Here is a 15,669-nt window from a genome sequence, read left to right as displayed (position 1 = left end):
TCTGCATCCATTTGAACTTTGTAAGTCTTTGATAACTCTGTATTCAATTACTGTGTACCTGTCTTTGGACATTTGTAAGTAAATATTTTAAAACTATATCAACTCCTGTGGATTTTTGGATAAGGAAAGTTGAGTGTCGAGCTAAGACTTCATTTACTGGAAAGCTACAATCGCTATCATGACATCACCCATTGTTTACTGAAAGCTTCCTACTGTGGAGCTTCAGGTTTTGCAGTGACAGGTGTGTGGATCACACTGTGAATTACCTTTTTTACCATAAACCTTAAATATTTGTTTAACCGCAGCTTTAAAGCACTTAATTTACTATTTAGGCCAGGAAGATTGACTCATCTGTGCGGCAGCCATAACAAGATCTGGTTGAATATTCTAAATACTAAGGAAAGATGCTTCAGTGCTTCCTATTTTTCATCTCCTTTGGTAGAGGAAAAATTAGATTCCTGACAGGTTATGGATATTGCTGTAACTGTAAAATCAATTGTTAAGTTGTGTCAGGTAGAGGTAAAGGCTGGTCAGTGACCCAATGGTAAACAAGCAGCTGTCACAGAAGAATGTGTTTGGAGAGTGGTTGCTGGAATTCGCTTGCTGTTGCTAGGCGATACTGGACGGAGAGAGGCATGTGGCGCTGCACCAGACATCTCCTGGTGATTCCTTTGGTCACTAGTACATTGTTACATTCACCTGCAGTTCTGTCTGCTAAAGCTTGCTGCTTGCAGTTTTCTGAAAATCTGACAAATGTGATGCAACCCAAAAACGGAGACCAGGTTAGAACATACTGGCTCCAGCAGTATGGCACAACTTTTACTTTGAAGATGAACAGTCTTCACACACTTATACAGTTTTAGTGCCGCTCTGTGATTACTTAGCAAGTGTTTCCGGATGAATCTGAGTCTTCTATGCAAACTCGGGGCCACTGCAGCAGCCTGCTAGTGACCAAAGCGATCAGAAGAAGGTTGTTGTGCAGCACCCTCTTTAGCACAGCAACAACCAGCAACTACTTGCCAACCAGTTGGGGAATACATACTTGCCAGGGTATCACTGACCACTCTCTGTGTAATTGATGCCTTAGTCTTTTGCAAGAGCAAGTTTTCATACAGAAGAAAGTGGAAGCTCAATATACAGTTGCTGATATTTTAATGATAGCTAACTGCTTGGGTGTCATAAGTGGCGGAAGTGAAAAGTTAGCAAGCAAAGTAGCACAGAGTGGAAGAGCTAGCAGAATGTGTATTTATAATTTAAGTGCAGTTAAAATATATGCAGCAGAAGTGGGAGCAGTTTTAATTTCCAGATTTGCTCAATTTGAGTGAAATTTGACACTTTAGCTGTTTCCCATTTTGTAGACACTGCCATAGGCCATGTCCACACTAATACGTTTTTGTTTGAAAACGCATCTTTTTCTCCCTGTTTTGGCCCTCCATCCACACTGAGATCCATTTTTGGTCAAGGAAAACAGAGCTTATTGAAAACGCTCTCCAAAGCGGATACATTTGAAAATGTCGTTTTCGCCTCTTACGTTTCACGCATGCGTAATACAGGAACGTAAGCATTTTCAGCATTTTTAGATGAAAACACAGTTTTCAAATATATCTGGATTAGTGTAGACATAGCCATAATGTTGTCAATATGTGCTTTACATACAGATGCTAAAATAAGTACTTGATGCTACTGTGGATGTAAAAAATTCTCTCACTCTTCCTTCCATTGTTTCCTCGGCGTGAAGACTCTGCGGTGCAAAAACTGAGGTGTTGAAAGTCAAAGGCGGCAGTCTTGTCCCAGATGGCCTGCTGCTGAGATACGGCATAATCTAATTTCCATCTCCATTACCCAAATAAGTGAGCAGATTAAATTTTCATCTGCATCTAGGGTTTAGGAAATTAAGACAGTGCTGTAAAAGAGATGAGGCCTGATTGCTGCTAAATGTGATTGTCTGCGCCACGTTTCTCATGGATGAGATTCACTGACGGCGAAAATTACGGCGTATTCTTTTATTGTTTTGGTACCCACGAGGCGCTTCTGTTTCCATAATATGGAAGAAACAAATTTTTTATATGTCGAATGTTCCGCAAGTTTTATGGATGTTTTAGCACCTAATTTATTTTCCAGTCAGCCATATATTCTCAAAGGTTTTTAGAAATTTAAAGACACAATTTAAAGTACCTAACTTCAGCATAACTGGTTTTGCTTATTCAGTTGTAAATGTGACACTGTAGTTTCTTTTCAAAGTCTGTGCTTCCTGCAGAGCACTGATCAGCCTCCACCTTGCCTGGGCATGCCAGCACCTGGGCATCTAGTTAGGCGCTCAGGTGGGAACGGCAGGAACAGTGCGTGCCGAGGTGCCTGACGAGACCGTCCCCGCAGTATTAACAATCCACATAACGGCACACGGCGGCACCTCCAAGTTCTGAGAAAGCTTTTGGTGTGATCATTAGAGAGTGGAGGGGAGAGAAAGGCATCTCCCTGAGGTTTGCCACAATACAACAACCACACCGGGTCTGTGGAAGGAGTGTCTGCTCCAGCAGGCAGCTAATGAAGGCTGAGAGGACCTGTGGCAGCTCGGTAATTGAACCTTTGGGACATTCTCTCACTCTTCATCAGCATTCTGCTCTCCTGAAGTTACACTCAGTTTCATGCTGCTGCTGCTTGGGGACTGTTTAATGTGGCATTGTGTTGTTGTTTTTTTTCGGGGGGATGGGATCATCTTGATTTTGTTGACTGAATTTGAAGTGTAGTCAGACCGGTGATCATCAGCTCGATACCATCTGTGACGGGAGTAGTGGTCACTTCACTTTGTCGGTATTTCTCTGCTAATGAAACCCTGACTGAGCAGCAGGTTGGCTCTAAAAATGCCCGCTTATCACAGAAATAATATATCCACTCTTAGTAATGAAATAATTATATCATTTACAAACCCACATTTTCATATTTGTTTTATACTTTTCAATCCCATATCTCATTAGTGTGTAAAATGCTAGTCTTTTATTCTGTTATTTATTGAGTTTACATTTGTTTAAAGTGTCCACATGCAGCACACAATAAAGCTGCAGAAAGAAGGATGAAGTAAAGGAACACTAAAGACTATTTTTTCCCAGTTTAATGTGAAGCCAACTGCAAGCAATAGCTTCACACTCACCATACCAACATGCTTCCTACTGTAAAACATACATCCTCTTTAAATTGTAAGGTTTTATGATTGAAAATTACCAGGTGATCTGATCAGAAGGTCTGAAAATGTAGATGAGCTACAAACCACAGCATGTTACACTGCGTTATTTTTTATTTAAGCAAAACTATTCCAAAATGCAGAAACTGTGAAAAAAAGAAGTTCCTTCTTTCTGCATCCATTGGAATTAAGAGGGAAAGCAGCAACCAGGTGCTGCCAGTCAGATGCACTTGATTAACTGATCATCAGGTCGTGTGAGCACCTCTATGAACATTTTTCCAGTTTGCACATCTGGAGCTTTCAAGTGTGTTAACAGAATACTGTGGAGGAAAGACAGAAAGAACCAAATGTTGCTGCCCGTGAATCTGGCTAGGGTTATTCTCATTCTACAGTGAAAACTGAGAGATTATTCACACATGGGAAACATTCAAGGCAGTGGACATCCGACCAAAATAAGGACATGGTCAGACCATGTAATGCTCAGAGAAACTTCAGAAAACCAAAAAGGACTTCTCAGCATCTACAGGCTTCAGTTATCATAATAAATAATAATAAAAAAAGTTCATTGCAGCAAATGAGAAAAATACTGATCGATTATGGCTTGTTTGGAAGGGTTGCCAGAAGAAGGCATTTTCTCTCAAATAAGTACCTGGTTGTATGTTGTATGTGAACAAAGCACCAGACTTCAGCACAAATACCCCATAAAATCTGTCAGCACGGTGGTGGAAGTGTGATGATTTGGCTTTGTTCTGCAACCACAGGACCTGGGCATCCTGCATTTATAAATTTGACCATGAACAACTCTGTACACTTAAGTATTCTAGAGTCAAACATGAGGCTGTCTGTTGGGCAGCTGAAGCTTGGTTGAAACTGGGTCATGCAGCAGCACAGTGATCCCAATCACTGCAGCAAATCTAGCTGCAATGATCCTGTTACGGTCCAGACCTCAATCCTACTGAAATGCTGTGGTGGGACCTTCAGAGAGCTGTGCATGAATGAGTGAGCCAACATTCCTCCTCAGCGATGTGAGAGGTTCTGTCATTTTTTTAAATGTACCAATTTCATGACTGTGGGCTCTGATCTATGGGTCTGATTTTGGGGGGATTAATGTATTGCGACATGTAAAGATGGACTTTTTCACCATGAATAGGTGTGAACAAACGTGTGACTAAACGTGGATCCGGTTGAGATGAAATCAGCCACAGTGCCGTGACTTTCTGGCATCATTCGAGACAGAAACAGACAAGCTGGGCGACGTCTACCATGTCTGTCCCACAGATGGCCCGGCCCCGCTCTCCCTCTGTCTGCAGGGCTGGACCGGCGCTCTGCTGGACGCCGTGACTGTGCCAAATCATCTCAAGAAAAAAAAAAACCTTTTCCTCCAGCAACTCCCTGGCAAAAACCCTCGCCTCGCTCATCTCATCTGACTGCTTCTGTAAATAAATAACAACAACAAAATAGCAACAAGAGGGTGACACCCGGCAGAACTCGTTTCGCCATATGGGACCTGCTAGTTGTCAGCGTTTGGCGAGGCGCAGGGGTCACAGATGGCTGCACAGCCCCCGCACCCTTCCACATTTTTCCAGGCTGCTGTGCTTTTAGGTCGTCCTCGATCATCAAACCGGCCTTTTTTCCCCAACTAATTTTTTGATTGTTGACACAGGCTCAGATGGGTAAAACACAATAGCAAACAATTACCAAAGGGAGCTGAATTAAAGGGGGACGTATTATGAGACGGGTGGCGGATGACTCACTTTGCATTAGGCTTTGAAGACGGTCCCTCGCGGCCTGCGTCGAGCGCGCCGGCATTAAAAGCCTGTGCATCTTGGCACCTTGCTCAATAGAAAAGCAGGCGGTTGATCTGGGCTGCATTAGTGCTGGGCCTTTGTTCTCCCGAAGGGCTGTCAAATGGAGAGACGGCTCCCTGAGACATTTTATAGATACATTCCCCTCAAAGGCAGCTGAGCACCGGCAGGATGAAGCAGGCTCAGAGTATTAAGGCTGCAAATATTCCATTTGTTCATTTGTAAACGATGAATGAAAATATGACTGACAGACAGCCCAGAGGTCATCGGAGAGGATTTGAAGTTCAGTTTCATTTTTATTATTGAGCTTCGTTGTTATTTTTTGTTGCCACTTTTTCTGATTAAATGCTTTCATGTGTGTCGTTCGAGGATCCAGCAGGCGAGCAAATTAATTCCTTATTACACCCCGAGCAACATGACAGAAGTGCTTTGGAGAGCTCTAAAAATTTCATCAGATTCAAGTTTTAGCTCAACAAATGTTTTGTTTTTTGTTATTATTTTTTTAGAAGTGAGCTGCTCTGAAAATCTCTGAAATATATATTTTTAGTGATCAGTCAATATCGCTCAGCATGTGCACACTCATCTCAACTTAAATATGTTTATTTTAAATTCACACACACAAATAAGTTGATAAATGTATAAGTCCTGTTGATTGATTTAAGTCGTGTTAACATGTGAACCAGACAAACAGGCCTCATTGTGTGTTTCCCAAGTGCTGTTACACAGAGCAAGGAATTTTAACATAGGTTTTCCAAATATTTGGGTTTTATTTTATTTTGCATACAGAAACACAAAAACTTAGAGGGTTCAAATTAATCTTTTATCCATTTTTTCCATTTATCTTGTTTTCGTTCTTCTGGCAGATGGCCGCCCCTTCCTGAGCCTGGTTCTGCTGGAGGTTTCTTCCTGTTAAAAGGGAGTTTTTCCTTCCCACTGTCACCAAAGTGCTTAAAGGGTCATATGATTGTTGGGTTTTTCTCTGTATACATTATTGCAGGGTCTACCTTACAATATAAAGCGCCTTGAGACGACTGTTGTTGTGATTTGGCGCCGGATAAATAAAATTGAGTTGAATCTTGTTGGATAACAGCCTGCAGTCTCACACGTGTCTCCTGAGCAATTCCAGCCCATTCTTCTTCTGAGAATCACTCGTGCTCCTTCAGATTTGATGGTCTTCTAGCATGGACCATGGTGTTCAGCTCACCCCACAGATTTTCAGTGGGATTGACGTCAGGGCTTTCTGCGGTCCAGTCAAGTGAGAAGTGTGTTTTGGATCATTGTCGTGTTGGAAGACAAAGCACTAATTCAGATCCAATTTTGCTGCTGACTGCTCTGCACTGTTTTCTTTTAAAATCTTCACATATCCTTCTTTTATCATGATTCCTTCCACCTTGACGAGATTCTCACTTCCAGATGCAATGAAGCATCCACACAGGATAATGCTCCCACTGCCGTGTTTCACTGTTCTTGGGTTTGTACATCTCTCCATTGTTTCTCCAAACATTAGCAGCTGCTTTGTAGACGCATCTCTATAGCTTTACTTCCAGAGTCCTCCTGCCTCTGCCAGACTTCTTCTGAACTGTTGTGGCTTTCTTTGAATTTCTTGATAATACTTCTCAGTCCATTTCCTGACACTTAGAAATGCTCTGATGATTTGGTATATCGATTTCCTGCTTTGTGAACAAGCCTGAACTGATTTCTTTTGTTTTAGTTTTCTCAAATGAAAGCTCAAACCTTTGATGAAGTTTTTATATTCTCTGTAAATATGAAGATAATCCTCAGATTTAACTTCATTTTAAAGCTTTGAGCATCACAGTGAAGTAAGTGTATTTTCAGATAGTTTTTTGTACTATTGGTTCTGTATCACGGCGAGGAGATGTCCCTAATATTGTAATCAGAGGATCTGTTTCATCACCCACCTGCTTTTCAAATTTTACAAGGAGCAGCTAATTAGAAGAAATTGTTTTAAAGGGGGAGGAGCTAAAACAGCTTGCCTCAGACAGAAGATGAACTAAGAAGATGCACCAACACTGCTCATTAATTTGGTTTTTGGGATATTCCTGAGAGCTTGAGGAAAAAATGCTCTAAACAGTCAGCTTTTAGATGGCTTTTTGATCTCAAACATAATGAACATCATTAAAATGGTCAGCCTAGACATAAAACTCTAGCCCCACCCACCTGCTAGTCAAACTTGGGTGGCAGCCAATCACAGAATGCCAATCAAGAAAGTTCAGAAGAATGACAAGAATAAGGATAAACTGATTAAAAAGATGATTTTGAACTGTAAATCATGTAAAACTGGTCTGGGAGACTTCAAGAATACAAGAATGAGCAGAATAGAGCAAATGTTGAGACAACAAAGTGCCTGTAATGAAGCCGGAGGAGTAGCAGCAGGTTAAGTCAGCTTGTGTAGTTTCACACCTTTTGTAGATCATACTGCCTTAATTGTTCCCAGCTGTTTTGCTGTCACTCACCTCTGAGTGTGTGTACAGTGACAGAGCTACTGCTTCTTGTCCTGTTTCCATTGTCTGTTTTGCCGTTGTACTTTATTTGGACATATAGATAATAAATCAAACCTTCATTTTTTTCTATTTAGTGCTTCACATGTACATTTGGGTTCTTTGTTTAAGGTCATTTGGTTTATCCACATTTAGGAGTGTTTGTTTATGCCAACTTTTGTCTTTTTTCCATAAAAAGGATAATCAATCTCTGGCTTCAGGTCCTTGATGCATACTGAACTATGTTAACCTTTGTAATATTTATCACACCTGGATTTTAAAAAGCAAAAAACTGACATCATTTACTGTTTTTACTTATAAGACTGCAGCATCTCTCCAGAACTGTTGTTCTGTAAGTAGAATAATCCTGCTGCTGCTGCTGAAGTCCCAACCGGGCTCCTGCTGCCGCCCTCGAGCCCCGGAGGAGATCAGGTGGTCAGGCCCTGTGGACGGTTACCTGGCAGCCGGCGCAGCGGGGGAGGCTGAAGGTCCCCGAACACAGCAGCACTCAGCCTCCTCCCACTGATCCTCCTCGCTGCATCAGCTCCATCTGCGGCCACAGTCGCACTCAAGGAGATTATGTTTCATCTACAGACTGTCGGAGCACTTTGCTTCACACATGAACACAATAATAAATTAAATAGTAAATTCAGAGCATGCCAGATGTGGTGAGAAAACATGCATCTTTATATTTTTACCTGGAATAGGAGTATGATAAGAGTGTGGGTAATGCAGGATTACTTAGTAGTGATTTGATGTCAATAATGATAAGTGATTGGTCTGGGTGAAAGAGTTGGGTGAAGACCGAGAACTTTTTTCAGGAAATTTAAATTAAGTTTGTTATTGTTCTTTTATCTTTCTTGGCACTTTACAGTCACTAAACTACTTTGCTTTTATAGGAAGACTAACTACAATGCAGCAAGGTGGTTTGAGATAGCGACCTGCTATAAGGTCTACTCTAAAATTAAACAAAGCTGTTATTTTTATACTGTCAATTGCAGAAATGATGTAAAACATTTGTCTTATAAATGTCAGCTTATTTATTTGTTCCATCTTTATGAAGGCTGAAGTGTCTTTTAGCTGCTTGAAAAGTTACCAGATATTAACTTGAGACAGTGATTGTTGCAGAGCAGCTGAATTTCACACCAAAACCAGAAGTAGCCGTGAAGAAGCGATCTGACAATCACCGCAATCGGTATCACTTTGCCCTGTATGCATTTTAGCTGGATGACTGTTTTGCATCTGCAGAACGTGAAACAAACTGTAACACAAGTTGTAACTATTCCAGCCTCAACAGTGAGCTTTTTCTAAACCATACTTTTATTGTTTAAAGATACGGTCACACTGGGAAAAACAGCGATTGGAGACCTCTGCATGACAAAAGTTGCTGCAACCTCATTGCCTTTAAAATAGCTGCTTCGAAGTATCAGGTTTGTTTCGAGACAGCAATAAAACACCAAGAAGAGGGATTCAGACTCTATCAGGTTGTGATTGAATGACGTCAGACTCCTAATTACAGGCAATCTGTTTATGATAATATATATGTTATGCACAAAAATACAGATTGACTGCTTACATTCAGAGTCCAGGCAGAACCTTACAGATGTGAAACAGAAATTCCTCCACAAATAGCAATGTAGTTGCTGCAGGATGGCGATTTAGCTTGGAAACGACACGTACTCTCAACATCCTTGCTTTTACATAGGAGTATAACCAGAATGCAACCAGCTGAGGCGTGTCTCCTCCTGCAAACTTACTCATCTGCACACTCTGTCAGATTAGAGGGTGATTATTTGCAATTGTTCCCCAATCTGTCTGAGAGTGATTGCAGTTATCTAGAGTCAGACTACGACTGTTTGGAGACAGGTTGCTTCCCATCAGGTGAAAAAGGTCACCCAGAAGTAGTTAAGGGTGCTGCTCCACGCTTCACCTCAGGGCGACCAGTTAACTTCTGCAACTACGTGCAATCAGCCACTGATTGTGGAAAAATTTCGTGCAATCACCAAGAAGCCACCAATTATTCCAATTTTAACTTAAGTGAGACTGAGCCAGTCACTACAGATGCGTCAGTGCATCTGGAATTGGAATCTTAACAAGGTGGTAGGAATCATGAGGAAAGATAGATATGTGAAGACATTTTGCCCAATACCCTTCCAGACTCTAAACCCCCTAAAATTAGACATTCTTCAATTAATGTGCAGGGATATAAATCAGAGACCAGTGTGTTGAAAAACTCCTACACAGGAACACAAACCTATACTTTAAAAGTTGTCTCTATTTCATAAAGAGCTATAAGACTGTGTTGGGTGATGCCTTCAGGGAATAAGTGGTTTTTCTGCTTGTTTGTTGTACAAAAGTACAGTGTCGAAGGCTGTGAAAGTTATCATTAGTTTCCCTTTCTAGATGAAGTAGTGCAAAGAACAACATGGCTACAGCCTCAGTGGTTCAGCCCACTGCTGCCTCTGAGGATTCAGGAGTCAGATTTGCTCGTGGCTGATATTTTGCTCCATCCAGCAGCTTTTAAGCCCTGCTGTCATCCAGGAGCAGATAGAGACGCCTCCAAACCCCCGGACGCTGCGACTGTTCACCTCCGATAGCCTCCTCGAGCCACATAACTAAATAAAAACAGCACTCCTCTCCTTCTTTTACCCCCTCCTCCCTGAGTCCCTTCCCTTTTCTTTCATTTCAACTGAAGCAGTGTCTGTCTGTCTGTCTGTCATTTGGGGTGGGGGGGGCAAAAGAAAATGGACTTCTGTGTGCTTGCTAGCAGCAACAGCTTTTTTTTTTTTAATCCTAGCCCCAAGCCGTACTGTGCACTGAAGCAAGCTATTACATGGCAACAATTAAGAGGCTGGAGCGCAGCACCTGGTCCTCCCCATTCGCTGGCCTTCAGTGGCAGCTGACTATACAGTTCCCCCTGCCAGGTGGTTCCACTCCAATCACATTAGCTAGTCACTGTAGGGTTAATAAAGAGCCTGCTAGCCCTCCCTCCACCCTCTCTGCTTCTTTTCTGCAGCGAATCTGGAGACGGAGCATTTTAAAACTCGTTAGAATTAAGATCCCTCCACAAGCGCTGGATAATTAAAGCAAAGGCAGGACGAGCTCCTTGGAATCCAGGGCTAATGTTTCAGGAGGGTGGGGAGCAGGAGGGGGGTGGCAGGGGTCCCCTATCCGCTTAGTAGTCCATTTGTACAAAGAGCAGAGGATCATAATAGACCTTTTCATGGATAGACAAAACAGATGGAGGCCAATTGAAATGAGACAGGCAGGGAGACTGTACGTATCTGCCCGGATACTGGAGATGTGGAGGGATTCAACAAAACAAGCGGTGAGCCAGCAGCAGCGGCGAGCGGCAGCTTTTGTTCGTCCCCGCCGTCAGAAGCGTTATCACAGTAAAAACAGCCTGAAAACCAAAACCTGCAAATAAAAGGAGTTTGGGCCAAATGTGTCAGGCTCGCAATCAATAGTCATTTGTAAGCGCAGAAAGCAGATGTATGCAGTGACATTTAATGCAGCTCGGCCTCCTTTCAGCAGGATGTTAATGGTGCTTCTCTCTGCTGACCTCCTGTTGCTTTGTTGTTCTTCTAGATTTTGTTATTTTGGGGGGAAAAAAGTTTTATCCCATGAAATTCATCTTGTGCACTCGAGGATGTCTCCATTAAAAGAAAAAGAAATAAAGGCTTAAGTAACAAGTGGAAAACTGTTGTCATTTTAGCTCAAATTACCATCTACTTAAAATATCTTGGAGTGTTTTTAACAATTTCATATGCAACATAAAGTAATTTTAGCCTTAAGTCAGCCAATGTGAAATATTTAAACCCAAAATGAAAAAGCAGCAACAGAAAATCTCCCAGCATCATTTACAGCAAGCAGGGTTACTGCATAATTGTCAAATCAGCTTTTTTATTGATTAATATTAAGATATTAAAAAATGCAGTAATAAAAAGCATACAATGTTGACTAGATGCAGAAATATGTTGACACACATTTAAAATTTGCAAGTAAACACATTTTATGACCTATTTTTTAATCCAATGAACTTCTTAAAACAACATTTTCTTTTCTTTTAAAGGTCCACTAATCAACATCACTGTTACTTCTGTCAGTGTTTGCTCATTTTTAATGCTTATCACTTGGAAAGCTGCTGATTTTTCTGTATAAAATTAATAAAAGTAATCATTTTTTTAAAAAAATCAATCACGACAAATGTAATCCAGCAAGACAAAAGTAAGCAACACGTGTAAAGTTCTTATTTGAACTTGTAACACCACCATTATATTATAAAGTACAAATGTAAAGCCTAATCTGACAAACACAAATGAACATATAGCAATAAGGTGTGATGGCAGGTATTTTTTTTTTAATCAAGGTTTTATTATTACATGCGTTAATATTAAAAATCACATATTGTATATTTAATGGAAATGCCCTTATTGTGACGGGACTCATGTACAAACAGTGCCCTTCTCCTTTGGACACTGGAGCTTTCCTTTATTCTGCAGCTTTTCAGAATAAAGGAAAACTCTGATTGATCTTAGTTATTATTATCATCTAGTCTGTGTATTTTTTTCATATATTAAAAGAGTTTTGTGAAATTTAATAGGTACGAAACTGTAAATCGGCAGTATGTGACAGCTGGACTTTGTCATGTGTGAAAGTCTCTTAGCACAGAAATAAGTTTTGCCATTTCGTGTTTGGATTTAAAGCTTTAAAACATATTTATAACATATTTCAGCATATTTTTTATCTGATATGTAAAAAGCGCAGAGGGTAATTTAAAAAGCAGTCACTCAGATTCTGCAGTGTTCAAAATAAGAAATGATCGGTAAAAGCGCCCATTTCTACCGGCTGCAGAGTTCCATTTGTTTTTTGTTTGCTTCTGTTTCATCGACAGAATAAAAACCCTCTTTAGAAACCCTGATGCTACATGTCTGAGTCCTCTCTGAATGTAACTCTGCTGTATTTCATGTCTGCCTCCCTCAGAGGCATCACTAGACACATCAAAGCCCCGAGGCTGAACTGGAGATGGAAGGAGGTGAGGAAGGGGGGAGGAGGAGGGAGGGAGGGAAGCAGTGCAGGATGCCCACACTTTAATCTTCTTTATCCGCTGATGTGAAGACAGACCGTCCCAAATTCCATTTATAAGAGAAATACTGATGCAAAAAGGCTGAGCGTGTCTTTATACCAGAGTGAACAAATTGGGATGCAAATGCGCAGCCTTTGAACTGTGTAAAGTGGCATAATGGGATGAACCATAAATTATTAATCAGTGTTGGTTTAGAGCTGAGCCCAGAGGATGGCTGACATCACCGCTGCACAAACCCAACAAAGATTATGAAATAAAATAAGTAAAACCTCTGGTGTAGACTATGAAAAAAGGTTGCTTAAAATATTGTTGTGTCCTTATCTTTCAAAGTAAGGCGCCTTGAGGCAGCTGTTGTTGTGAGTTGGCGCTATATAAATTAAGCAGAATTACACTGAACTGAAGATGGACAGATTAAAAAAAGACTTATCTTTAACACGTCTTTTCTTTACTGATTTATGCGTAAAGTTAATGTTTAAGGGTTTGGTGAAACGGTTTTTATTTGAAGGAGTTGCTCATTAATACAAATCTCTAATCTGCCAATCACATGGCAGCAACTCATTTAGGCATGTAGACATGGTGAAGATGACGTGCTGAAGTTCAAAAGGAATAGCAGGGGAAAAGGGTGATTTAAGAACGTGGTGTGGTTGTTGTTGCCAGACAGGCTGCGCTCGTCTACCAGAGTTTTCCCGGATAACCATCTCTAGGGTGTAACTCCATCTCTCTGAGAAATGTTGATGTCAGAGGTCAGAGGAGATGGGCCAGACTATTTCAAGCTGATAGGAAGGCAACCTTAGCTCGAATAAACACTCGTTACAACCAAGGTGTGAAGAAGAGCATCTTTGAATGCACAACACATGGAGCCCCGAAGCTTCTTAGCTGAGAGGGTGCCACTCCTGTCAGCTAAGAACAGGAAACTGAGGCTAGAATTCCCAAGAGAATAAGACTGGAAAAACATTGCTGGGTCTGAAGAGTCTTGATTTCTGGTGCAACCTTCAGATGGTAGAATCAGAATCTGGAATAGACAACATGAAAGGGTTGATCCATCCTGCCTTGCATCACCGGTTCAGGCTGGTGGTGTAATGGTGTGGGGAGAGCCCTTAGTATCATCTGAGCATTGTTTACTTGATCAATAAGGAGTGAAATCTCTGAGCAATGTTTCCAGCACTTTGATGAATCTGTGCCATGAAGAATTAAAGCAGGTCTGAAGACAAAAAGGGAGGGTCCATCCCAAGATGTACCTAATAAAGGAAGGCACAGGAATTCTACTAGTTGACCTTGACATGAGTGAATTTGTGAATCACAATGAATCACATTTCAGTTTATTGCCCTTTTGAGTTGCAAACATATGTTACAGCCCAACTCTGCAGGTGGCTGGATGTATGTGGAGGAGTGTCAAGCTGTGATGCGTCCCGAGTGTGGGAAAGTGTGGACGCTGCTATTTAGTTGGCTTTATGCCAAGTAGTGTTGCTTTAGTTGGCAAAGAGGAACTGCTGTCAACAAGATCAAAGTGGATTATCTTTGACAGCACAAATCTGAAAGCCTGCATTTAGAGGAAAAGGTTTCAATTAGACTCTTTGGTATCCAGGAGCACTGAAATATTTTTTTAAACTAAAACGTTTGCTGAAAATAATCTGAATAAAATTAACATTTTTGGCTCTGTATCATTTTGAGAGGATGGTAAAGAACAGACTTCCTGAGAGAATTATCATCATGAAAGTGGAAAAAGATCCAGATAATTCAGTCACATTTAGCTTCTCAGAGAATAGGGCTTCCGAACTTTATGCTGACCTTAGAGGATAGGTATGGTGTCAGTCTGTCAGTCAGTATGCTGTCCTTTTATTGTGTACCTAAAATAGTTCCTGTATATAGATGTGTCTGTTTAATTAAACTGAAATCAGAAATCCCAATTGTCTCATAAAACTGCCACTTAGGATGATTGCTTGCTAAAACAGATGCATTTCCTGCCCGTCAGCCTTAACACAAAGAAACTGTCTCCAGGTTTCAATAATCTGCTTCTACCTGCCTTCAGAGCACACGGGCCTCTCACATTGTTTGGGAAGCTGGATTAGCAACGCTCTGAGTGACTCTGCATTATTGTGTTGCGTTGTGGAACTCCAACACCGCCTTTCCATGGGGGATCCACGCCACATGCTGTCCAGGCTAGCACGCTAGCTAGCGGGCAGGAGAGCCAGTGTCAAGGCTGATAGGCTGGCAGGCTGCTGGGTCTCAGAGCCAAAGCACACTGCAAAAAATCACCCAGGACTTTAGCAGGATTACATCCAAGCAGTCGCATAATTCTCACTGATGTTTCAGTAAGAAGGCAAAGTTTATTCATATAGCACTTTTCAAGAACAAAAGCTACAAAGGGTATTACAACGTTTTTTCTTCCACTACTGTGATAATTTCCACACACACCAACTCAGCCATTAATCTTAAAAACTTTCTTTTTCCAGGCAGTGGCCCTAAGCCACCTGTGGCAGAGCTGAAGAATTTACTTAGGAGTGACCAGGATTACTAATGTTAGAAATGAATAAATCAGAAGGACAGCTCAGACTGAGATGGTTTGGAGATATGCAGAGGAGGGATAATTAATATACTGAACAACTGATGTTGAATATGGAGCTGCCCGGCAGGAGGAAAAGAGGAAGACTGCAGGGGAGGTTCAGGGATGCAGTAAAAGAGGATATGCAGAGGGTTGGTGTGACCAAGGAGGATGCTAAGAGGGTGAGATGGAGGCAGATGATACGCTGTGATGACCCCTAAAATGAGCATCTAAAAGAAGAAGAGTTAAAAAAAAAACAGTGCTTAAATGTCTTTTCGTGTACACTGATTTCAGGTTTGTTTTCATAAGACCAGACCCATTTGGTGTTTTTATTTTGAAGGAATTTTACTGGTAATAGAGAAAAGACCTCAGATAAACAAAGGAAAGCAAATAGTTTTTGTTTGCTTATTTAGTATTGTTCCCGTTGGTGATATTGTGAAACATCATAAAGTTGCTTTTTATAGTTTATGTTTTCAGTTAATAGCCCAGCTCATAAGCTGTCAATATAAAGATATGAATATACTTCTTCTCACATTATAAAACTGAAGCTGAAGTAGACT

This window comes from Rhamphochromis sp. 'chilingali' (genome assembly GCF_963969265.1).
Source record: "Rhamphochromis sp. 'chilingali' genome assembly, chromosome: 5".
Taxonomy (NCBI): domain Eukaryota; kingdom Metazoa; phylum Chordata; class Actinopteri; order Cichliformes; family Cichlidae; genus Rhamphochromis; species Rhamphochromis sp. 'chilingali'.
Note: the sequence above shows the minus strand (reverse complement) of the source record.